Below are 27,033 nucleotides of genomic sequence, written 5' to 3'. Positions count from 1 at the left end.
GGCAGCAGGGATTTGATGGACTGATTGTGGTGGTATGGTGGGAATCAGGCCAGAAAGCTTGCGACTTTGTTTCTGGTTTTATTTTTTTACTATAGGAGTGCCTCTTAACTGGATATCTTTTGAAGATATCCGGTTAAGTGGCTAGTTATCCGGTCACATATAGCAGAATAATTTTTTACCTAACTGGACATATTCAGAATCTGGTTGGTTAGGTTTAAAGTTATCCAGCTACAGTTAACTAGCTAATTTTAGTCAGGGATATCAGTGGAAGGTTTAAACCACTGAATACCTGGGGCAAGTTACCCTGCTACCTGTAGCAGGATTATTTGTGTGCATGCCGACTTCCTAAATTAGATTGAAAATCTAGGGATCTAACTTAGGGGCTAAGCATTTTTGGAACTCTTTTTGAGGCAATTTTGTAACATTGGTTTTGGGATGACTATAGTTATAATCTATGAATAATTTCAAAGTTATATCAGTAGTCTTGGGGGCCTATATACTAAGTAAAGACAGTATTCATAGACTGGTATGTGGGTAAATTATCTGGGTAAAGTTGTGCGCTTCATTGTATCTAAATATTGAGTGGGACTATATGCTGGGGCTGAGATGGAGTCAGGGAAAGGAAGGTAGCCATGTAGCACTAATTTTCAGCAGTAGGTGACTAATAGTCATCCAGTCCTAGGCATAGCTGTTGCACCTGTTTTCAGTCTCAACCTAACCAGCTAGGCTGTGGCTGAAAATGAGCTTAAGATAAGTTAAAATGTAGCTGGATATCTCAAGTGCTCTGTCCTACCCTTAGTGATTTGCTATAAATCAATGGATTCCTTCCAAATGATTGATGAATATTGATCAGTTATGAAAAGGAAAAGGATCATGCTATCTATTATAGAGCAATATGGACCTTAATAATTACTGCTTTTCTTTGTAATTGTACAAGGAATCAAACTATAATAGTGCTTTGCAATTTTCCTGATCTTTGCTCCTAAGGTGTCACCTTGAATTCCTCTTTGTAAGTGGGATAATTACGAAGTAACCCTTCTTATACTTTTTTCCAGTTATTGCTTATGTAAGAGATGGTTACCTTGTATTTCTTGTATCAGGGTTATCTTAATGTGATAATTAAAATCCTTTATTTAAAAAGTGGTGCTTAGCAAAATGATATCCCAATTAATATTAATAAGTTACTGTTTTGTTCACATTTTAAATTTATTGACAGAAACTGGTAATTTTGGGCTGCTCTCAAAGACTGGATTTCTCATAATTATCTACATTATAATATTTGTGTATATTTACAGAGTAATTTACACTGAAGTTAAAAAGTTCCTTTTAATATATTGTCTCATTAAGGCTACTATCCAATTGACTATTAAAAAGTGACTAGTAGAATAGTATCCTGAAGCTTAATTCTTAGACAGCCAAGCAAGGTCATTTTAATGATGATTGGTTTTAGTACCTTGGCAACAGCTAGTATGAAAGTACATAATGCTGAGTATATCAAAATAGATTCTCCTGGCTTTTGGGCATTGCAAAATAATAATTTGGCCAATGCTTTGAAAAATAATTTCATTGGTAGGCATGGAATAGATCTGTGTATGTTTTATGAAGTGTTCATCAGAATTACAATTAATGATGCATATCCTTCGGGGAATTACCGTACAAAGAGTGGAACATCTACACTGTCCTCCACTGTTGTATCCTATGCTCATCCAATCAGTTGCAATCTGCAGCAAATTACAGAAACCATAGTCTTTGAGAAAATTGCTGATTGCATTTATGCTAAATCTATCTCCATGTTTTTCATAGCTATAAGATTTTTATGTAACACAAGTATTTTAAGCAGTTTCAACCACCTTTTTGTCTCTTCCTCCCTCCCCAACTGCAAGCACTCAAACATTGCTTAAAATATCCTGATATAGCTTTCTGACACATTGTAAATGAAGTGAGAGCATAGAAAAATATTCTCAATGCATAAATGCTATAGACCCCCTCAGAGTTTGAAAAATCATTTACACTCAAGTACAGTTTTGATAGTCTCCAACAAAAGTGACTGATTTCATTTTTCATCTATATGCACTTCCTATGACTTTTGTGTCATTCATTAAAACAGTAATACTGATTAATAGAAAGGAAGATATTTCTGAGGTGCAACATATGCTATTTATGACAGTTATGGGACATTTTTAATTATTACTTTTAGAAACAGCACAAGAAAGGTGGTAGTACCCAGTGCCGTGGGGATTTATTTTTACCCCTGCATGCTTTACAGGTGCAAAATATGCAGGGTAAACAAAGCACAGGGATTTCAGATGCAATCTCCTCATGTACTTGGATCATTCCACTCTAACCTCATTCCAAGCACTGTCCCCTTTCTCCACTGGGAAAGTACATGCATTGGGGCCGATGCAAAACAGGTGTTAATTTCTGAGCAGCCCAAAAAAGTGTACATAAAAGCAGAAAATGATGCTTTTCTTGTACATCCTCTGACATTATTGTGGCGATATTAAGTCAGAGGAATGAACAGTTAAAAAAAAAAAAGTGCCAGCGGTCAGATTAGGAATCAGATGTTCAGTTAATGAGCGTCCGTTTTCCAAATCCGCAGCTGTGTGCCGGTTAGGAGAACGGGCACAGATAAATTCAGTGTCCATTTTCTCAACCCGCTGACAGCTGACCTCTCCTGAGTGCCCACTGCCAAGGAGGTGCTAGGGCCACGCAATCAACCCAACACCTCCTTGGCAGCACAACCCCCAATTTAAATATTGCATGGCGCCCCCAGTAGAGGTGCCTGGGCGTGCATTAGGGAAGTGGGTGCTGAACATTTACCTTCCGCTTTCGGTGCACTTTTATTGCATCAGCCCCATTGTGCGTTGTTGACAGTGCAGGTACTTTTCAAAGTGCCTTCTCCATGTGTAACACCTATATAACCATAGAGAATTCTTTTGAAAACTGACCACCTGTATATTTTTTTTGTTTACTCACCTATATTTCTGCATTTGTCTTGTCAAAAATCTGCATAATTTCTATTTAATCTGTAAGAGTTTGTTGAGTGAAAAAAAATGATTGCAAAGGAAGTAACTGTATATAAAGGTAAGGGTTGTGTAAATTAATGACAAGCCTCTCTTTACAATGACCTTATCCCAAATCTGAAAAGTTACTTTCAATGATGCATATGTCATAATCAATGTGGTACCCGTCGGTTGCAGACAGCTGTGACCTCTGTTGCTCACCTCCTTTTTGCCTGCACAAGTATCTCTCGGACGAATGGCGGCCTCCGTTTCCAAACACCGCCTTCCTCGGCATCCCCGGGATGGCGTGAGCATCCCGTCCGCCATCTTGATACGGGGATTACCTAAGGCACACATGCGCGCCAGGGCCTCTCAAATAAACGTCATGGCGGGAACCTTGGGGGCGTCCCCTCCGCATGACGTCATCACCGCCTGTGTATTTAAGCCTGCCTAATCAAACTTCCCTTCAATTAGCAAGGACTTCCTTCCTGCTGAATTCCACTCCTTTGGAGACGCTTACTATGCTGAACTCGTTCCTGATCCAGAGAACGCTTTAGGTACCCGCTCCTCGGGGGCCTTGTCACGTTCTGGCTATCCGCTCCTTGGAGGGCCTTCCTGCCTGGAGTCTCTCATCATTCTCTCTGGGCTTGTCTGGTTCAGTCTTGTGACTTCGCTACCTTCAGCTGATGGAATCTCTGGCGTACCCTGTGCTTCGGGCCACTACCATGTTCACCTCAGCAACCTTTATTGCACACTTCAGAGTGAGTACCATCTGCTATTCAGCTTTACTGACCTCTTGCTCTTCTCTCAACATCTCTTCTGTGATTCTCAGCGTACCCCGCGCTGCAGGCCACTACTGGATCGATACAGAGAAGTTCCATCAAAGGAGGGATAAGAATATAAGAACATAAGAACTTGCCATGCTGGGTCAGACCAAGGGTGCATCAAGCCCAGCATCCTTTTTCCAACAGAGGCCAAACCAGGCCACAAGAACCTGGCAATTACCCAAACACTAAGAAGTGTACCCTGCTCCGCAGACCACTACCGGGGATACCATCATTGAGCTACCCATTTCTCTGGATTGTGTCTCTATCTCTTCCCACTAGGTGGGAATTTCTTCATTCCAGTATAATAAATTGTCCTTACTGTTGTGTCGGTCTCAGCTAAGGCCACGTCTATCGTGGTGAGTCTCCACAGTGCTCCTCCCTGTGGGTGGAGTCAGCTCTCACCTCGATCCAGGGTCTGCAAACATACCGAGATCATAACAATCACAACTGTTAAAATGATTTTGCAATGACAAAAACAAATCTACCATAGGGAATCATTCAATAAGCTGTATTAGGCCATTTACCACATGAAAAATGCTGTTTTTCATGCAGTAAATGACTTAACACAAGATAATGTGAGATATTTCAAATATCTCATATTATTCCAGCCCCAGCACGGCATGTATTTAAATGAGCTCATAAGCATGCAAATGTACATTAATGAGCTCATCTTTACCCTAATTGATGCAAATCAAACAACGAAGCTTGCCAAAAAATTTGTATGTTGCATTATTTGAATAAAAGTTAGCTACAATTTTTGGGTTGTAGCTAACTTCCTCTGGGAGCCTCGAGATGTTAACACATATCCCGCACCTCCCAGGGCCTTGCCTTATAGGGGCCAATGACCCCCAAGTATCTAGTAACTACCCCCCAAACGTAGATGCAAATCCAGGCGTTCTTCATATATACCACCTGCACCTCTCCACCATCCTTGGAGGCAGCCATTGTGTAAACTGATGTTCCAGGCCCCCATTGTATCATAAGGGACATTTTGGTGAGTTGCTGGGCTCCAGGGAGGGGGGCAGCCACTAGACTACAAGGGTTTTTTGTGAAAAAAAGGGGGAGGCTGGTCCAGGGATCCATTAGACTACAGAGCCATCTTCCTGAGCTTGGGGGTGGAGGGCTGGGGATGGGAGACCTAGTTTCCAGGACTGGATGATTTTAGTGAAGGAGAGGGGGTTGGGGCAAGGGTGGAGCTTGCACCAAGGCTTCTGAATTATTTTTTTAAAACATTTTAATAACAGCCACCTCCAAGGGTGGCAGGGGTGGGGTGGGGTTGGGTCAGTAAGTCTTTGTAGATCCCTGAAATATTTACATTACTTTGGGGGGTTTCCTTGGGGCCATCAGTCCCTTTAAGTGATGGCAGCCCCACGGTCTCAGGGTCACCATTGCACATTGTTTGAGGGGCTTTCACTGCTGTGGTATTTTTCCCCATGAGAAAATACCATGGGTTTTGGTGTTTTCCTGTAGGGAAATATTCCACAGGAGTCACAAAGCTTCAGGGTCATTAACCGTGGCTTTGTCATTCCTTTGGGGAAAAATACCATGGCTTACTGAATGACCTCCATAGACAGACATAAGTAAATAAGAAATAAATTATGAGTTTTCAGCTGGCAACAATTGCCTACCCTCTTGTACCAAAAACCATAAGGCAATAGTTGCCAGCTCAGCTGTGTTGCCCAATAATACAATTTGAAATGAGACAAGGCCAAACAACCTTTATGCCCTCTTTTGAGCTTAAGGTATGCACATTTTTTTAATCTGCCTAACAACCCAATCTTTAAATGCATTTATTGCAGGTGCTTTGTGTTTGAAGACCTGGCTTGTTTGTGTTGGCTGATTGGATACACACTGTGGTCCATAATTACTGCTGGCCAGCTAGCAAAGTTAGCTGTATAAACGTATTAGGATACCTTTTCAGGGATATTCTGTGGCATGGGCATACTGCTGAATATCCATGGCTGAAAGTTAGCTGGATAAGCTTATCTTGCAAACAAGAGTAGTTCTTTGGCTGTCCTAAATTTATCTGGCTATGTTAAACGAATATCAGATTAAAATCAGCTGTATAACTGACTCCATCCTGGAATGCCATACTCTGCCATCTGGTTAAGTCAGGTCCAGTCAGTGTGGCAGGATTTTCAAATCCCACTATTAGAAAATATAAATATTTCCCCTCAACTGTCTCTTCTCCAAGCTGAAGAGCCCTAACCACTTTAGTCTTTCCTCATAGAGAAAATGATTCTGTCCTCCTTATCGTTTTGGTCACCCTTCTTTATACCTTTTCTAATTCTGCTATATCTTTCTTGAGATACATTGACCAAAATTGCACACAGTGCTCAAGATGTAGTCATAGTATGGACTACTATGGAGCGATGCAGAGGAATTATGATATTAAGGAGAGTGAATTAACACTCTTAACTATATTTCCCTCCCTCCTTCCAGTCCTTATTTCATTCTTGTCTCAACTCCTCCCATCTCAGGATCTCATTGACTCAGAGTCCCAACAAAGACAGGACCCCCTCCCCCCAAATCTCTATCCCAGCAGCAGTCAACTCACTGTAGGCAGAGATAGGGATCCTGGATGTGGAGCCTTCTAGTGGCTGGAGTCACAGGGCCTGACACTGTATTGATCCTCCTAACCTGCTTCCAACTTCACCACCTGCTGCTGCTGCCGTGCCTTCACTCACAGCCTTGTTGTCTTAGTTGTTTGTCTTCTCTGCTGCAGGACTGTGGTCCATCCATACTGCATAAACAGCTGAGGTCAGCAAGGTCCATACATTCAGCATGGCTCCTCAGCTGCTTTCCCTCCCAACACAAGGTAACATAACCAGCAGCACAACATGGGGCCTGGTCTGCTTGTCAAAGCTGCTGCTATTTGCCCTGCAGTGATGAGTCTGCCTTCTGCTTCTTCTGATTGACCCCCTGTGGCTGGCAATCAGGAGTGTGCTACTGCTGCTTCTCTTGGCTTCACAGGGCAGCCAAGATACCAAGCAATGCGGCAGCAAAAATCACAAAAAAAAAAAGAGGTCAAAAGGCTGGGGATTCACTGAATTCCTTGAAGGTCCTGAGTACACATCACAGTTGAACACTATTTTAATAAACTCTTTAGGGCCTGATTCACTAAAGCTTTTCTTCCATTCTGTGTGTCTATTAGAAAACTGCATAGAGGCCAATATTGAGAAAATCAGAAAATGGATAACTTATTCAGAGCTAGTTGGATAAATGTCTGGCTGAATATCCTTGAATAAAGTTATCTGGGTATTTATAGATGGATAACTTTGAAACCTAACCAGGCAGGTACCTGATTCACAAAAAGTTTTTCCCATAGACGCAAAATGGGAGAAAAGCCTTAATGAATATCACCCATAATATGTTTGAATATCGCAAGTTAGGTTTGAAACTTATCTGGCTAATGACTTTGCTGGATAAAATGTATCCAATATTCAGACCTTGGGGTTTATCTGGATAATTCTAAAGTTATCCAGATAAACCCCTTTGACTAAAGATCTCATAGTAAATCAGCTCCTTAGTGAAATTAGATCCAGTGCACCAAAGTAATAAGAGATAAACTGGAAGATGAATGCCTTTTGAAAAACCTTTTGATAGTGTTTTCACGGAGTCTACCCAAACTTTAGCTATCTAGAAATGCTTCGATATGAATATAAGTATAGAATAGAATTACTAAAATAGCACTATACATTCCTTTGAAATGAAAATACAAAAGATATGCACCTGTATTTTTGGATTTGGCACATACCAGAAGCTACTGAGTGTTTGTTATTTAAGACTAGGTTGGCGTGATATTCAATCTGAACCAAAGAAGAAAGGAGTTTTATTCTGTTAAGATAATGAGCAATTATAAGTGATCTAAGTTATTAGATCACTTTTCAGCATACTATTCATCCAATGTCTGTTTGTGATCAGCATCATTAGCGAATAGAACATCAGGTTGGATAGGAAGTCCTAGAAGGATGTAAAAGTTGACATTTAAAAATACTTGAGTAAACTGAGCTGGTGCTTAAATTGTACTAAATAAAGCTTCACATCTAATACAAAAAGATCAGTGCTGATTCAATTAGCCATGTTGCCCTACTGTTTGATTTATACTGTCCCCGATTTATATATTTTTAGCAACTCCAGAGCAGCTGAAGATGATAAATGATTATAATTAGGTTAAAGCTAATGATATGCCATTTATTGAGCCTAACCCACAGTATATCTTCATCACATACCACTATGACCATAAAATTTATAACAGTTTGACAAAATGATTGACAGGATCTATTGTCAATGAAGCCAAGTACTAAAATAATAAAAGTGTTAAACTTCTGGATTGAGGTATACAGCAAAAGCTTCTGAAGTGTGCTGATGCTTGCACAATGCCTCTGTACTTGAATATATTATCACTGCCTATAACTGTGGAAATGATTATACAAATAACAAGCTATCTCTTATGCTTGGCTCGGCCAGGCTGGAGATGTTGCAGGAGGTAGTGTTAATATAACAGCTAATGCACAACGTGATACATAATGAGTATCGGATTCCGAAGGGAGCGCCAGGCTATGGCTCCAGGCTGAAATAACTGGGCTAAACAGGATGGAAAAGAAGTTTAAATAATGGGGCAAAATCCCAAGGTAGTTGGGAACAAAGTGTCATGTTGCTGTAGCCCCAGTTGAAGCCAATTCTGGTTAAGCTGAAATCCCAAATGAGCATGAAAGAACTACTGGGATAAAAAAATGTAAGAATAATTATGATTGTCGAATATTTGTGTTAGGAGGACATGTTTCATTTTTACAAATGTCCTTACTAATAAAGCACAAAGTTACCTAGAGTAGATAAGAACATATGAAATGCCATGCTGGGTCAGACCAAGTTCCATCAAGCCCAGCATCCTGTCTCTGACAGTGGCCAGTCCAGGTCACAGGTACCCTGCAGATCCCATAAAATAGATCTAATTCCTGACACTCACTACCAGGGACAGCAATAGCTTTCTTTAGACTAGCTGGCTAATAATATGTTATGGACTTTTCCTCCAGGAAAAGGTTATGTCAGTGTGGGTGTGGGAAGGTTCCAGTGAGAGAACTTCATTCTGAGGGCAGAGGATGTGAGTGACAGCCCGGTACAGCCCCTATGTGTATAGTTTAGAGTAGGATATAGAAGCCCTGTTTACAGGTGGGGATGGGGCTTTTCCAGAGTGATCGAGAATCAGAAATATGTAGCTGTTACCCACTTCTGGGAAATACAGCTGGGGAGAAACAGGAGATCAGGTGGGATACTCCCATAGAATCCCAGGAGGCCTGAGAGTGACCTCATAATTTGGTGAATTGAAGTGTAAAGCAATTGGATAAGGATCGATAACTGTGGTGGGACCTGGCAAAGACCAGGAGATAAACTGTGCCTGGCTGGATCTTATCATGGGGCTTGGAAGATTTCATTTCTGAACTGAATCTTCCTAGAGCTGTGCTGGATGTCTGAGTGTAAAAATGGGGAAATACAACTGGATGGAAAGAACCAGGAAGGAAACTGTGGGGTTTGGGAGATTCCAGCCTACAGCTGGAGTGTTCATCCCTGGAGATGTTCTGAATATTGTGAGTACTGGAAAAGGCTGTGATAGTGGGTGAGAAAAATATTGAAGCTATTGGAGTAGAGTAAACTGCTGGATAAAAACTTTGATTTTTCCTGTTTCGGTTGTGTTCCGCGGCCGTGGCGCTCCAATACCGCGGCCCCCTAGCTTGGCCGTGGCATTCCTTCGCCGCAGGAGCCCCGGGGAGGGCTGCAATTTGGGCCGTTGCTCCCACGCGGCCTCCGGTGCTGCTTGCTGCAGGGGGAGCTGTCCTGCACCCCCCTCACGGCATCCAGCGGCGTCTCTCCTCCGCGGGGCGAAATTCAAGATGGCCGCCGCCATCCTTAGGCGCGAGGCCGTGCCTTCTGTACAAATTTAAAGGGACCTAATCCCTTTAAATGGCTTCACCTGTTCCCTATCAGCTAGAGCAGGGGAAGTATAAAAGGCAGCTTCCTCTGCTCATCTGGTGACTTGGCAACGTTCCAAGTAGTCTAGTCTGCTTGCTTCAGTGAGTCCCTTGAGCTTTGGATCCTGTTCCTGTTCTGTCTTGGTGTTCCTGGTTCCTGACTTCGGATTGGCTTACAGTGATTCTCTGGTTCCTGACTTCGGATTGGCAAGTGGTGATTCTCTGGTGTATGACTTCGGACTGGTGAGCGACGACCCTCTGGCACTCGACCTAGGACTCCTTCAAGACTACCATCTCCAAGGGCCCACCTACGTCCCAGTAGCCCGGGTCCCTACGGGCTCCTCCTGGGGGGATCTATGGGGATCTATGGGGATCCAGGGCGAAGCTCCAGTCAGCCCTTGCACCATCACCTGACCTCTCAAAGGTCCACCTAAGTCCCAGCAGTCTGGGTTCCTACGGGCTCCTCCTGGGGGAACCGCGGACTTCCAAGGGTGAAGACACAGCTCCTCTTCTCGACTCTTCATCTGCCTCCGCAGTTGCATCAGTCTCTAGTGTCCAGGGTCAGCTGGTCCCGTCTCCTGCTCTGCCTCGCCACCCAACGAGAGAACCTACGGATCGTCTGAAAGGTATACCATCCTCTCGTCGGCCAAGGGTTCACAAGCCTGAGCATAACAGATTCTTTCTGCTGTTTTTTAAAAATGTTTTGTTCTAGTCAAATCTTAGTAAAATACTTTTCTTTTTAGAACACCGTATTCATGACAGTGAATTCTTTGTTAGGGTATGTGAGTCCTCAGCCTGGTTTGGACTTCCAAGTTATCTTGTCCCCAGCCCATGGCCCTAGAGACTGTGTGTAGTCCCTACCTTGTGAGAGCTACCACAGTGCTCCCCAAGAACTGGGAAGGAGACCCCAGAGGAAACAGCAGTTACATACTTTTTTTTTTTTTTTAATTTGCTGGTTGTTAGCTTTATGGAGTGTCTCCTTGTTTTAATATTATTTGAAAGGGTAAAGAACTATCAGTTATCCATTCCATCTCATGGCTTTATAAACTTCTATCATGTCCCCTCTCAGCCATCTCTTTTCCAAGCTGAACAACCCTAACCTGTGTAACCTCTTTTCGTGAGAGCTGTATCATCTTCTTTATCATTTTTATCATCCTCCTCTCACCTTTTCTAGTTCTATGTCTCTTTTGAAATGGGGCGACCAGAACTATACACAATACTCAAAGTGCAGTTACACCATAGATCCATACAGAGGCAATATGATATTTTCCATTGTATTTTCCATTCTTTTTCAAATCATTCCAAACATTCTATTAAATTTCTGACTGAGCAAGGATTTTAATGTTTTATTCACAAGGACTCCAAGGTTCTATTCCTGGGTAGTGACTCTCATTACGGAAACCAGTACTGTGTATCTGTAGTTGAGAATATTTTTTTCCTATATTCATCTCATTGTACTTTTCCTCATTAAATTTAATTTGCCATTCAGTTGCCCAGTCTCCTAGTCTCACCATGTCCTACTGAAGTAGCTCGCAATCCACTACTGTTTTAACAGCTTTGAAGAATTTAATGTTATCTGCAAAAATGTGATCACTTCACTTGTTCCTGTTCCCAGATCATTTATGAATTTGTAAAACAGCACAGTTGCCAGTACTAATTTCTGTGGTACCTATCTAATGAACTTTCTCCATTTGGAAAACAGACCATTTAGTCCTACCTTCCTGTCTGACAAAGTCCCCCATGAGACATTCCTCAGGAAAATACAAAGTCATGAGATAGGAAGTAGTGTATATTTGTGGTACAAATGATGAACACTGCTTCCTATCCCAATGCTTTGTAATTCCAGAGGATTCTTTCATGGGGAATTTTTTCAAATGCTTTCTGAAAATCCAAATACACTGTGGGGTACATATTCGAAAGCAATTTACATGGATAATGGGAAAATTATCTATCTAAATGGCTTAGCCGCATTTTTAGCTTACTTGGCTTAGCCGGGTAAGTCAAGGGCATTCCTGGAGTGGGAAGAAAGCATTCCGGGGAGGAGCTGAATTAGCTGGTTAACTTAACCGGCTAATTCTAGATGTGCCATAGGGCAGGTCTAAAGTTACACAGATTCCACATATTCGATACCAAAATAGGAGTGGAGTCGGCCCCGGAAGAGGAGGAGTCGAGGCGTCACTGGGGCCGACTCCGTGAACACGCTGCGGAGGACGAAAAGGTAAGGCACTTTTCGCGTTCGAGTTCGCCAATAGCCACACCTTCTATGGTGGCGCTATTGGGTGCGAAACCGGCAGCGATCGCACCGTGATGGTGCGATTGCTGGCAGCTAGTGCAGGCCCGCCCCCCCCCGTTTCGACCCCCTGCTCCTCATTCCCTAAAGTATCGCAGGCCTGCGATACTTTAGAAAATGAGGCCCTAAGTGCCTGAATATTTACTCCTATATCAATTGGCTCACCTTTATCTACATCTTTATTTACATTTTCAAAAAAATGTCTTGCTAAAACTGTATTGAGTCTTCCTCATTAAGCCATGTCTATCTATATGCAAAGAAGTTTGTTTTTAAGAGTGGCTTCCGCCTTCTATCATTTTGCATGGCATTAATATCAGGTTCATCAGTCTATAGTTTCCCGGATCACCTCTAAAGGCCTTTTTAAAAATCAGCATCACATTGACCATCTTCTAGTCTTCAGGTATTATTGATGTTTTAAATCATAGGTTATAGATTACTAGTAACAGGCTAGTAATTAATAGGTGAATTTTAAAAGCCTGGTTCATGCCAATACTGAGAGATATGTGCACAAGTCAGTGGATTTTAAAAGGTGCCTGATATACGCACAAAAATGATTTCTGAAAAAAGGGGAGTGGTATGGATGTTGCCTGGGCAGGGCATGGGCATTCCTGCATCGTAGCCATGATTAAGCCCTATCGCCTCTCTAGATCTTTGTGCTCATCCCAGAAAGATCTGCTTGAAGTATTATCAAGGAAGATGACCTTTAAAGATGGACTTTATTTTGCCTTAAATTAATAAGTAAATTATTATTTAATACCCAGTTCCTGGTTCTGCCTTTTCTTCTCATCGCGGGGATGCTACAACTACTACAATACACAAGGAACCCACTAAAGTTCTTTCTCACTGTCTGTGCAATAGACGAGACTCTCTCTCCTTAGAAAGAATTCCTCCCCCCCCCCCCCCCCACCAGAGATCAAGAATCAGCCAGCTGAAACATCCCCAGAGGTTATAAATACAATTGTGTGCCCTTGGGATTAAACACCCTGGGTAAGGGTTACAATTGTATCAAACGCAGCCCCATCATTATTAAGATATAGTTGTGCCCTTGTTCGAAGCTACATTTGATCGAATTGATCAAAGATACCAGTAAGCTCAGTACTTAAGGATTTTCTGAAACCATATCGAAAGTACTATGATCTACAAATTCTTCTAATTGGGTCAATACTACAGATTCGAGGATCTTCGCTAGAAAAGCCAAGGATGAAATAGATCTATAATTTGAGAGGTCACTCTGGTCAAGGCCAGACTTTTTTTTAGGAGCGGCCAAACAGCAGCTGATTTAAGAGAGGTAGGAGCATGGCTTTCCATCAAATATATATTATCCAGATGATTGATAGAGGGGCAATAGTCTCTCTAACCCTTTTTAGAGTATTTACCTTGCAGATATTCAATAGGCAGTTTGTCACATTCATGGACATTATGAGGTTAGAAGATGGCTCAAATGAGTCTCATTTTACTGCTACTTCCTCCTGGTTACTTCCATCAAGCATGGTAGGACTAACCAATGATGAAGAAATTTTAGCTAATTTCAGAGCTAAAAGTTGCATAAATGTGTTACCCTCAATGACTTGGGTAGCTGTATTATGTCATTCAAAGGACAGAGGTCCAGTGGTTGTCAAATTTTTAACAATACTGAACAGCATCTTTGGGTTATTTCCTGCTAGGTGAATAATTGAGAAGAAATAATGCCCTTTTGCCTCATTGGTCTGTAACTGGTATTCTGTCAAAGAATTCCTAAAACTAGGCTATTTGCAGATCTAGTCATTCATCATTTCCTCTCATATTATCTCAATTGACGCTTCTTAGATCCGAGCTCTTAAGACATCCAACCTTGCTTCCTATCATGTTTATGCTTTATTGCATGTACTGTTGCCATCTAATCCAGAATGTTTATTAGGATTTTTTTCCATGTTAATGAAGCCAATTTGTTATCATGGCAAGAGGTCAAATCTAATTTAAACTCTAGCGCAGAGCTGAATGTCTCAACATCAATCATTCCTTGTCTAAGCACTAGATTATCATGATCTTTGCTTGCGGCCAATGTTTTAGTTAGGGATAGAGATGTTTTCAGTTGACCATGAATAATTCTGAGTTGTCACTAGCAAATAAATAAAAACTAAGTCAAGAGTGTTCCCAGCAACATGCATTGGGCTTATTAATACTTGGGACAAACCTACGTTTTCCATAATGAATTAAAGGATAACATATGTAGGAGACAGAGGAAGCTTATTAACATGTAAATTAAAGTCTCCTAGTACCATGGTGTTATTTAAGTCCACATTTGTTCTCAGTTATTGCTCAAAAATAGGGGAAAAACAGTATTCCATAATGCTCAGAGGCACATAAACTAAACAAATATTCAAGGCAGCAGACAACAAAATCATCTCATATTGTCTCTCAGAACTCAGAACTCAAATTTTAATAAGAAAACCCCCAAAATGACTTATGAACAATTAAAAGCCCTTCCCTTTCTTTATTCATGCATGGTTATATGACAGCAGTATAGTTTGGGGGGCATATCTGAATCTAACAGCCAGGGGAGTCTAAAAACAATGTTATATTAAAAAACAGTCTTTTTTTAAATTGATTGAGCATTAATGAGGCAAACACAGACTGATTTTATTTTAGCTATTAAAGGAGGTCTTAAGAACTCAATTTGAGATAAACAAGATGGCTGCTGAGAGGTCTTAATTTGACGTACTGCATGGTGATTTCCATCTCTGCCTTGACCAGTCAGGACCGGACTCATGTAACATACCTCATTTTAAGCTGATAACCAGTTCAGAACTGCAAAGGAGGCAGAAAGAATAGGCTCACCAGTCCTCATTGCAATCATCATGCAAGAAGGAGCGCAAAAAGGAGCTCCTTTGTCACACTACTTCGTGCGAGCGACAGACCATGTGCACCATGGCACACGGCACCTCTGGCATCCCGCTTGAGCTCTTCACCCCCCCCCCCCAGGTAGGTGACATCACTGTGGGTGGAGCTTTGGCCCCTCATTGACAGCCAGGCTGGCGGAGAGAGCTGAGGAAAGGCAAAGAACTTGGAGGCAATCATTTCCTCTCTAAAAGATGCAACAGTGGGAAGCAGAGGCATCATCTGTAGTAGCCAGTTCAATCCTGTTGGCATCCCACTCGAGCTCTTCACCCCTCCCCCAGGTTGATGACATCATTGGGGCAGGACTTCAGTCCCTCATTGACCCCCCCAGGTTGATGACATCATTGGGGCAGGACTTCAGTCCCTCATTGACAGCCAGGCTAGTGGAGAGAGCTGAGGTAGGGTGAGGAACTCAGAGGCCATCATTTTCTCCCCGAAGGATGGAACCGTGGGGAGTGACAGCATTTCTGTGAGGCTGCATATGGATTCCATGGTGCATTTTATTTCCTGCACTATTTTTATCATGCTGACTCTATGTCATCTTTTACATATAGTTCCACCCCTTCACCAATTTGATCTTCCCTGTCACATCAATGTAATTTATACCCTGGTATTATAGTGTACCATTAGTTATCCTCCTTTCACCATGTCTCTGAAATACCTATAATATGAATTTTAAAAGCCTGATGCATGCACTTATTAGGGGATGTGTGAAGAAGTCGGGCTAGCACACGCCAAGTGGATTTTAAAAGTAGCAGAGATATGCGCGTGGGCATGGTGTGGATGGGGCATGGGCATTTCAGGGTGTGAACCTAAGATGTGCATGTAAATACTGTTGTGACCCGGCCCTTGCCAAGGCCCCTTGCCGTGTAACTTTATTTCTGCTATGGATGACATGTAAGCTAAAAAAGAAAGAAAACTTGGCAGATCTATGGGATTTTAAGGGTCAGGGCTAACTGGGTGGAGAGAAGGCTATTATACTAAGGGAGTTTAGAGGACCCCTACCTCTTAACTGGGTGAACTGGGGCCAAAATGGTAAAAATGGGAATAGTGTTGGCATGTGCCCCTTTTAAAATCCCATAGGATTATCCCTTTTAATGGGCTAGAAGTGTGATTTGCATGCATATGTGCACACTCATTTAAAATTTCATACACATGTGCAAGCAGTCAGGCTATTCTATAACATGAGTGCAAATGCATGCGTATGTTATAAAATGGCCGCATCCCGGGGCACTCGTGCTGGTTTGAAAGCTACCATCAATGTAAATATCCATGTATAATGCCATACATTCTAAATCACCAATCTTAGTATTCTGGCATTTGCACAAAGACATTTTAAAGTATGTTTTTTTATTTTAATTTAATTGTTCTTTATATTTACAACATGCTTATTAGCAAATGTTACAGGCAGAGCGGACTCATTCACATCTGTATGCTCTTTGTTTAGATCTATTCGGGCTACATCAACCTTAACTACAACTTCTCTATTGGGATATTCTAACTTTTCTGTTTTGCAAGTATCCTAGTAAGATACCTTCCTCTGAACCATACACTTCTGAAAGACTGTTGGCTTTCTTCCATAGTCTACATTTAAAGCTGCAATATTTTCTTTTTATAACTTACTGCCAGAAGCCTGGTTTTGCTCTAGTTAAGGGGAGCCCATTCCATTGAAATTGACAACCTCATCTCCAGAAAGTTCCCAGTTCCCAACAAATCTAAAGCCCTCTTCTGTATACTATCCTCTCATCCACACAGTGAGACTCTGGAGCTCAGCCTGGTTCTGGGGTTCTGTGCATGGAATAAGGAATGTTTCTGAGAATACAACCCTGGAAGTTCTGGATTTCAATTTCCTACCTAACAGCCTAAATTTAGAATCTAGAACCTCCCTTTTTCACCTTCCTATGTCATTGGTAGGCACATGTACCACTACAGCCAGTTCCTTTCCAGCACTATCTAAAATCTAGGTAGCACGTGAAGTCTGTCACCTTCACACCAGGCAGGCAAGTTGTCAAGCAATCCTTTTGCCCACCAACCACGCAGCTAGCTACATTTCTAATGAGTGGATCACCAACTTCAATGACTAGCCTAACCCTTTTCCTTAAGGACACATGGCCCTGAAGACATATCCTCAGTGCGAATGAATAAGAAATTATGGTGGCAAAAATATTCCCTGATGTTCTATAGCTCTTTAAATTTATTTGATAAGTAAATAGAAACAATGCTAATGTGGTATTCAAGTATCAATGTCATTGATTGACATTGTATGTTGTAAATAGTCTAATTATAAAACAGCTCACATGCTTTAAACTATCAGAACAATGACTGAGCCTTAATGAACCTCTGAGACTCTTCAGCATTGCTGGGGAACAATACGTATATGTATATTTCCTTTTCTTTGACCACAGAGTATGTCATGTCTGGCAGAGTATTCATGTTCAGTCTATATGTGTAGAGGACTGGGTTAGACCAAATAGCTGGTCAGAAATATTTTTTAAGGACAATATTAGATACAAATGTTATAATGCTATTGGGAGAAAATTATACCCTCTCTATATATTGTGCAGTATTTGAAAAGTATATATGACAAATACAATCACCCTGTCTCAAATAGATATATCACTGTTAACAACACATTACCTCACAATCCAATTGGTTCATACTAAATATGATATTACAAATGACATGATGCAAACTGTATGAACTAATAATGTGAGGTACTCTAGATTGTGACATCATAAATTAACATGGCTGCTTAAAGAATTTAAAGTTTGAGGGCAAAAACAATAGCCCTGTCTGGGGAGCCCGATATTCAAGAAACAATTTAGCTACATAAGTCAGACTTATCTGGCTAAGTGTCACCGCTGAATATCTGGCTATGGATAGCTAGTGACAATTAGCCAGATAACTCAGGGGCAGGGAATGGGCAGATCGGGAGGGAGTGTTAGCTGGATAAATTATTTGGCTAACTCCATGAAAAGAGCATGCTACCATTTAAGTGAACTTCAGCACAAGAAAAGAGGACAATGTAGCTATGTAACATGAGCTGCCAGCCCAGGAAAACCAGATTGAGATAGAAAAGGTTGCCAGACCCCTTACTTTGAAGGTGCTTAAATGACCATTGAATAAGAGAGTCAGGCAGGGGATTTGCATGTCACAGCCTCATTGACTACTGCTTTTAACTTATAATGAAGCACTTCTTTAAAAACAAAGGATGGCAAAATCCTAAATTACAAAACTTTGAAAAAATCCTACATTGCAGAATTCTGACTGAGAGAGGGATTGGTGAGAGAAATGTACTGAACAACAGCCCTAGGAAGCAAACTGATTCTCACCCTAACAAGGGGAGTCAGAACCCTTGGGTACCCATTTCTCAGATAGAAAAAAAATATAGAGGGCCAGATAAGATGGCCCCTTTCTACAGTCCTGCCTGGGTCTTTGGCCTTTTAGCTGAGAGGAGGTGATCCCTCTTGACTGGATATCAGTGAAGGACTGCCCTTGAGCTTAGCTGAGCTGGAATCACTAAAAGCTGAGACTGCTGAGGGCCTAAATCACTGAGTGATAAGCGAGCCATAAGCCTCAGAGATGTGCATCACTCAAACATTCGGTTTGGGCTTCGGTTTTGGCCTGCTGCAGGAAATTTAGTTTTTCTTGCAGTTTGGACTTTTTTTTTTTGGGGGGGGGGAACCTGAAATTTTGGGTTAGTGTGCGCTAACATTGAAATGGAAACATTCATTTTTCAGGTTAGCGCGCACTAACTTGAAAAATGAATTTTTCCGAAATTTTGGAAAAATCAGTTCGTTTTTCAGGTTCCCCAAAACAGGATGAATTAGGCAATTTCGTTGAAATTGCCTAATTCGTCCAAAATGGATGCACATCCCTAATGAGCCTAGTAGAGTTGTATACCCAAGTAAAGGAAAGCCTTCTTACTGAGGAAGAAAAGCCTAAGGATAGCAGCAGATCTGAAAGCAGTGCTGGGTCCCCAGGAGGAAGGGGACCCCAGTGGCAGATTGGGAGGTGGAGTTGAGCCCCCTAAAGAGGGGACAGGCCTGTCAGACTAGTCCAGGGTAAAACTTAGGATAAAAGGGGTATAATAATAATACTTGATTAAGTGGGAATGCAAGAGGTCTCTCCTATTCTATATGGTGGTATACTGTGAGGACCAACAACCCCAAATAGTCAAATATTAAATGTTCTTGCTATCTTGTAGAAATGTATACAGTTGCATGGCCTAAGACTACTAACCACAAGTAGATAAGTGTACTGTTTGATATCCTATCAGAGATGTACATATGTAGAAATGTATATAGACTAATAAACCTACATATATTTGAACATACTGCCAGACTTGTTCACATCCCCCTTTGTTTTCTTGGGATGAAGGGAGAGAATTCCCACCCACTAACACCTTCTTCCCCAGGTGGAGGCCCCGGCTAACTTTAAGATAGCTGGGTATGTTCAATGGCACTGCCATGCCACTGAATATCCCAGCTAAGTTAGCCAGATAAGTGTATCCAGCTAACCTGCCGAGCCGCACAGCAGCTCAATATGGGCCTCGGGCTTTTTAATTATTGCCCAACCTCTACATGGGTAAAATTGTTCATGCAGGTCAGCAACATAATAATATTTACCCATGTCTCTTTGAAGGGATTCTTGGGTTGGGATTAGGTCAGGGGAAGCGCTTACATGGGTAGTTTTGTGAAAAAAATAAAATAAAATGCATCTGCACAAAAAGCAGGCTCAAATTTGTGTGAGCACTTTTTGAGGAGCAATAATCAAAGCAAAACTATCCGTATAGTTTTAAATTGATTATTTTGGCAACCCTGTGGGTAAAAACTGCATGTGGGGTTTTCCTAGACTATGGGTAATTTTATTATCTACCCTATAATGACTTAGCAGATCAAAGTTTTTACTGGGTTAGTTCTTCTGAATGCTGTGTATGCTTTCAAAATAAAATATTGCATACTACAAAGAGGATACAGTTTGTTTTAATGATTCTGTAACTATTACTTTGTATTTGTGAATATCATTTGATAAACTGCAACTTCCTGATTAGTACTGAACTGCCTATTTTTTTTTAATTATGGTAGTCAGTATATTCTTTGTTTAATAACTTTATAATTTATATTACTACATTCCACATGACAAGCCGGTAGGTCCATGTACCCCTTTCACAGGGCCGGTGCAAGGGTATTGGGCACCCTAAGAGACCCTAGGCAACTCTTGCGCTGCCCCCCCCCCCCCCCCGGGGTGCGCCACCTCCCCTGGTCATGCCCCCCTTACCTGTTTTGGCGCCGACTGTGTGCTTCTCAGTGCACACAGTCTCTATTTCTCTTTGCCGCGAGCGGGATAGGCCCCGCTTGCGGCACCACGTGGTTGCTCTTCGCCGCCCCCTATGGTTCAGTGCCCTAGGCGACCGCCGAAGTTTGCCTAATGGACGCGCTGGCCCTGCCCTTTCTTTAGAAGGCTGTGTGTTATTTTCATTAGAAATGCTTTTCACAACACCATGAGACAAACACTTCTTAACAGAATAGATATTTGAGATGAAGATTTGAAAAAAAGCAGTTCACTAAAACTTCTGAAAAAGTAGCTGTCAGGTAAAAGAAACCACTGAAAAAACAAGAAGATGCTATGGGCAAAATAATTTGGGGTTTTGTACTACTGTTCATTGATGTACTCAAATATGTATTGTGCTGGTCAATTCTGGTAGCCCATGAATATCTGCAAGCTTTGCAAATGTCTGCAGGATGCTACAAAAATCCACAGCATGATGGTAGGCCATCAGCAGTTTAAAGGGGGGAGCTGACGAGGATAATGTAGGTGTTATCATAACTTTTGCACTGCAGAGTCAAAATAGGAGATGAACCTCAAACTCTGTACACACTTCACCTTTGATCATGCATCACAGTTAAACATGAGCAAGCATTTTTCTCCCATTAATTTTTATATTTTAATGCCATCTATTTAACTGTGTCTCATATTGAAAAACATGTTCTTGAAACCTCTTTGTTTATTTATAAGCCTCCATTTGTTACGGCACCTAACCAAGAACAATGATTCAAGGTAGCTTACATTATACAAATCATAAATAAACTATAATATAGAGATAGATAAAAAACCACATATAACATAAATTAATTGACATAAAAACAACTAATATACAGGCAATGAAACTAGATACACATACCCAATAATATGTTACAAACTATCATGAACACTAATTAACAGAGATATAACAATGAGGGATCTGCTTCAAGATTTTTTTCATTTTGCTTTTGTTTTGTGCATTTTGCCTTTTTCATTTCTTATAGATTTCATTAAGATTTTTTTTTGTTTTATTCAAGTTCTGTTTCATTGTAACTTATCTGCATTAGTGTTTGCTATTCACCATTAATGCGCACTATTTTCAAATTAGTGCTACTGTTTCTATTTGCAATAGTGCACAATAACTCAAATAGTGCTCTCGAATGGTGAATAGTGTGAAATAAAAAGGAACTAAGGAAAAACAAGATGTTGCCAAATTATCCCTCATTTGCTTTACAAACAAAAAAGATAATTTTGTTGAAATGTTGAAAAGCACATCTTTAATAACAACCCATACCTATAAAATATATCTTGCTTAGGATGCATATTATACAATCATATTTTTCATTGCATGCACTACAACATGAAGGTTATATTGTTTTGAACTGTACAATCCTACTTACTCCAATTAAAATAACAGGATAGAGAACAAAAAATGCCACACAGATATAAAAATCCAGTTTTTGTCAGAAACTGACAAAAACTTGAAGGCTCAGATATTTCACAATGCATTTAATTACTTGTATCTCAGCCTGGTAGGTTCTTTACATAAGTTTTAAAGGGGGGATGAAGGTAATAAAAGATTTTTTCATATATTTCTTAAGAACATAAGAAATTGCCCTACTGGGTCAGACTGAAGGTCCATCAAGCCCAATACCCTGTTTCCAACAGTGATAAATTCAGGTTACAAGTACCTGGCAAGTACCCAAATATTAAATCCCATGCTACTAATGCCAATAATAGCAGTGGCTATTTCTTAAGTCAACTTGACTAATAGCAGTTTATGAACTTCTCCAGGAACTTGTCCAAACCTTTTAAAAACCCAGGTAAGCTCAATGCTTTAACCACATCCTCTGGCAATTAATTCTAGATGACAACCCCTCTCCAAGTTTCTCTTTTCCCTGTTCCATGTAATTTCATTTTCACTATGTTCCATGTAAACCGATATGATGTATCCACAAATATCGGTATATAAAACCTGTCAAACAAATAAATAAATAAATAAACAAACAAACAAATAAATAAATAAATAGAGCTTAATTATGCATTGAGCGAAAAATAATTTTCTTTCTTTTATTAAAACCTTTATAGCAGGGATAGCAAACTCTTGACCTTGAGCTGCAAGTAGATCTAGTTTTCAGGATATACACAAAAAATATGCATGAGATAGCTCTGAATGCACTGCTTCCACTGTATGCAAATCTATCTTTGCTTATTCATTATGGATATTTTGTAAACCAGGCCTGCTTGTGACTCTTGAGGAACTTAGGCCTAGATTCATCAAAATGGTATAAATAATGCAAAAAAAAAGCACCTGCGATAAAAAGGGGCATGGTTAGGATAATGTGACAGCTATAGCTAAATAACGCACTAGGAAAAATTTTATCACACACGGTTGAAATGTCATCGCACGCATCGCAACGGTAAAGCACACAGCGCTATGTCATCATGTTCTGCTTTGCATCATCGCACAGCGCATTATTTTTTCAGGTTATATATACAGCCTTCCTGTAGCTGTCTCTTTGAGGGTGTGTTGAGGCGTGTTTTAGAGGAGAGGAGGGTAGTTGTTGTTGTGGTGATGATAGGAATTTATAATAGTGAGTTCTGAGTGCGTTGTCTTGTGCTTTTCTATGCTTCCTTTTGTGAACCTTAACCTTTGTCTTTTGTCTTTATGTGTGGGTATGTGCGTGTGTGAAAAAGTTTGGTTTGTGAAGTTTGTCCGTTTGTCTTTTTCTGTGAAGGAGTGGAGAAGGTGTTGTGTGGAGAAGATGGAGAGGTGGTGAGTGGAGGAGGTGGTGAGTAGAGGAGGTGGTGTGTGGAGGCGTGAAGGAAATAGAGAGAATGGAGCGTGAGAGGCATGGGGAGAGAGGTGAGGAAAGGCATGAGGAGAGGAGGGGGGAGGATGAGGCAGGAGTGTTAGGGGAAGAAGTAGGAGTCAGAGTAGGGACAGGAGCAGAGAGAGGCAGCATGGAAGGGATAGGAAGAGGCGGGTGAGGGAAGGGGATAGGCAGGCAAGCAGGAGGGAGGAGTAAGCCAGGCTAGATATAGGCAGAGGGTAATGGAGTTTGCAAGCCAGGGCCAGGAAGGGAGGGGGGGGGGGGGAGGAAGGGAGAGGAGAGTTGAGCAGGATGGTGAGTGAGGACAGGGAGAACACCTCTCCGGAAGAGGAAGTGGCACCCCCATCTGGCAGCCAGGCAGCAGAACGCCTTTCTCTCCGTGCCATTAAGTTCAGCATCATGGAGAACGAAATGGTAATAGCAGGATCCTGGAAAACTATGTCATGCTGTTTGGCAACCAGGCAGCTAAAACATCAAAGGCAGCCAAGGCCCAGATCTGGAGAAGAGTAGCCCAGAACATCACTAGGCAAAGCGACATACAAAGAAGCGGGGAGCAGGTCGCCCACCAGTACAGAGATATAAAGACACAGCTTCAAGCCAATGTGGTGGCCCAAAGCAAACAGTGATGAATGATGGGAGGAGGAGTCCCATGGTCATCACTGAAATGGAGAATCACCTAATCCAAAGGTTGAGACTGTCCAGCCATTCATCCATTTGAGGAAATGGATGAATGGCTGGACACTAGGGATGTGCACATACTTTTTCTTCATTGGTGTTTCATTTTCAGGTCCGGAGTTGGCCATTTTGGTCCACTCCCCGAACCCGAAAATGTTTTTCATTTCTATTTCGGGAAAAGCCTGAAAAAACAAAAAAACCCACCCCAACCCTTCAAATTATTTAACTATAATTCTCTCACCCTCCCGACCCCCCTCCCCCCCAAGACTTAACGAAAGTCCCTGGTGGTCAAGCGGGGGTCCAGGTAGTAATTTCCTCCTCTCGGGCCGTAGGCTGCCAGTAATCAAAATGGCACCGGAGGCCCTTTGTCCTTACCATGTGACAGGGGCTACCGGTGCCATTGGTTGACCCTGTCACATGGTGGGAGCAATGGATGGCCTGCACCATTTTTTAAGAGCACCACCCATCTTGTCTAAATAGCAAAAATGACTTTTCTGAAGTCCAAAGGTGCATTCTATGACACAGCAGGTAGCACATAAGACTTTGTTGTACCTCTTCTCTGCCGACGTGTTGGGAATGGCAATGGGGGTGAGAAGACAGGGCCTGCAAGTATACCCTGAATCTCCTGTACTAATGACAGAATAAACACATGAATCAAAGCATTGTCACTTGCAGATGTAACTGCCAAACCACAGCATCCAGTAAGACTGTATAAGGTATCCTGTACCTTTGCTGAGCTTTAAAGGGTGATTGGCATGCCCTAAATGCCTTTCATAATGTTGGTGTCCACTATATGTGCTGGCAAGCTGTAGGCTAAAGGAGTTCATCTCTTCATGAGTAGTAAATCTGATATGCCTCCCAAACCAGCAAAGGTTACTGGTGTGCAGCTGGCTGCCAACGCTGCACAGATACATAAGAGGTAACACACCTGTGTTAGTAGCAAAAGTCATATCTCATGCTGGGCAAGCAAATGTGGCAGCTGTGCATTCTGTTCTCCATAGAAACCCATTAGTAAGCCCACACACAGGGAATATAGCAACCCACCAACATGCACAAGATAATGGTCATAGAACCGGTGTGTCAGGCTATACAGAAACAATGTGCAACAATCTTCCAGATGCATCAGTAATGGCCCAGACGTGATTGTGGTGTGGATGCGTGAAGCTAGAGATTAACCAGTGACATTGTAAAACCTTCCAAAGATAGGATAGGAATGGGGCCTTTAGGATAATGTAGACATGCTAAGTGTATAGTGCTTCCTCACTCAGCAATCTTTACGTCACATGCATTGTTTGCCCTGACTCATTTTGTCAACCTGTGAAACATGGGGACAAAAAGGCATGGCCTGGGCCAATGGCCACCATATGGGGCGGATTTTCAGAGCCCTGCTCGCGTAAATCCGCCCAAAACCGGGCGGATTTACACGAGCAGGGCCCTGCGCGCCGGTGAGCCTATTTTACATAGGCTCACCGGCGCGCGCAGAACCCCGGGACTCGCGTAAGTCCCGGGGTTTTCGGAGTGGGCGTGTCGGGAGGCGTGTCGGGGGGCGGGGGCGGAGTGCGCGGCGTTGCGGGGGCGTGTCGGCAGTGTTTTGGGGGCGGGTACGGGGGCGTGGCTACGGCCCGGGGCGGTCCGGGGGCGTGGCCGCGCCCTCCGTACCCGCCCCCAGGTCGCGGCCCGGCGCGCAGGAGTCCTGCTCGCGCGCGGGGATTTACGCCTCCCTCTGGGAGGCGTAAATCCCCCGACAAAGGTAGGATGGGGGTTTAGACAGGGCCGGGTGGGTGGGTTAGGTAGGGGAAGGGAGGGGAAGGTGAGGGGAGGGCAAAGGAAAGTTCCCTCCGAGGTCGCTCCGATTTCGGAGCGGCCTTGGAGGGAACGGGGGTAGGCTGCGCGGCTCGGCGCGCGCCGGCTATACGAAATCGATAGCCTTGCGCGCGCCGATCCAGGATTTTAGCGGATACGCGCGGCTCCGCGCGTATCTACTAAAATCCAGCGTACTTTTGTTTGCGCCTGGAGCGCAAACAAAAGTAGGCTATTCGCGCTCGTTTTAAAATCCGCCCCTATGTGAATACAAGGCACTTGATAGGCCCACATTCACCCCCCATTTTGGTGCCATTATGCTCATACATATAGGCAAACATGGAGCTTACAAAGAAAAGTGAGTTTACCTATAAGCCAATGTGCACCATACAGGCCAGCCTCAAAATTGTCAAAGAGGCCTGATTGACTAAGTATAAAGGAATCATGTGCGGCTCCCGGGTACCTGACCACCACATCCAGGATGCGCATTCCAGAGTCACAGACCACTTGAACATTGATGAGGTGGAAGAGCTTATTGTTGCAGTACTTCTCCTCCCTCTCACGGGGTGAAATGATGGCCACGTGAGTGCACTCGATAGCTCCGACAACATTTGGAAAGTGTGCGAAGTCCATCAACTACTGACAGTCGCGAGGAAATTTGATGTAGCGATTAATGTAGTCAGTGACTGCTTCGAGACAGCTTGAGAAAGTGGTTTGGGACTTCCCCCCCACAACCCCTTGTGTGGTTTGGAAGGAGCCACTTACCATGAAATGGAGGGCAACCAAGAGTTTGGTGAGGCCAGGAACAACGTGGGACCTTTGGGTGACCGGATCCAGATATCTTTGGAGGTCTTCATATAATTCCTGGATTGCTCAAGAGCTGAGGTGATACCTGCTAACCATAAAGTCCTCTGGCATGCCCAGCAAGGATGTGCATGGTGGAAATATACGCTTCCTGTATCTTTAGCACTGCGGCCGCCTCTATGCTGGATGCTTGAGCAGGCCCTGAACTGGCAGTACCACAGCCTCTGCCTGTGGTGCTGGTACTTCCATGAAACGTCTTGGAAGTAGCCTTGGCAGTTGTTCACATTGTTCTTCTTCCATGTGTTCTTGTCTGCGGTGAGCCTGGCGAGGCATCATGTATGCTTCTACAAGTACACTTGACACAAACAAAATGACTTTAATAGAGTTGGCCTGGTAAAAACAGACATTTGTATTGGTCCAGGAAGGCATAGTTGGTGTGTATGTTATGTTTGGGGTATTTTTCATGCTCAATATGCGCTGTGATAATACCACATTGGACGATACCGGGTGTGATAATTATTTTTTTGCCTGTAACACCAAGAAAAAAGGTATATTATTTGCCGTAATAAAAACCCATGATAATGTGTGAAAGGGATCACAGAAAGCGCTAACCAGCCCTATTTTACATTTATCCTGCCCACACTTCGCCCA

Source organism: Rhinatrema bivittatum, chromosome 4, assembly GCF_901001135.1.
Source record: "Rhinatrema bivittatum chromosome 4, aRhiBiv1.1, whole genome shotgun sequence".
NCBI classification, from domain to species: Eukaryota; Metazoa; Chordata; class Amphibia; order Gymnophiona; family Rhinatrematidae; genus Rhinatrema; species Rhinatrema bivittatum.
This window is presented reverse-complemented; position numbering follows the sequence as displayed.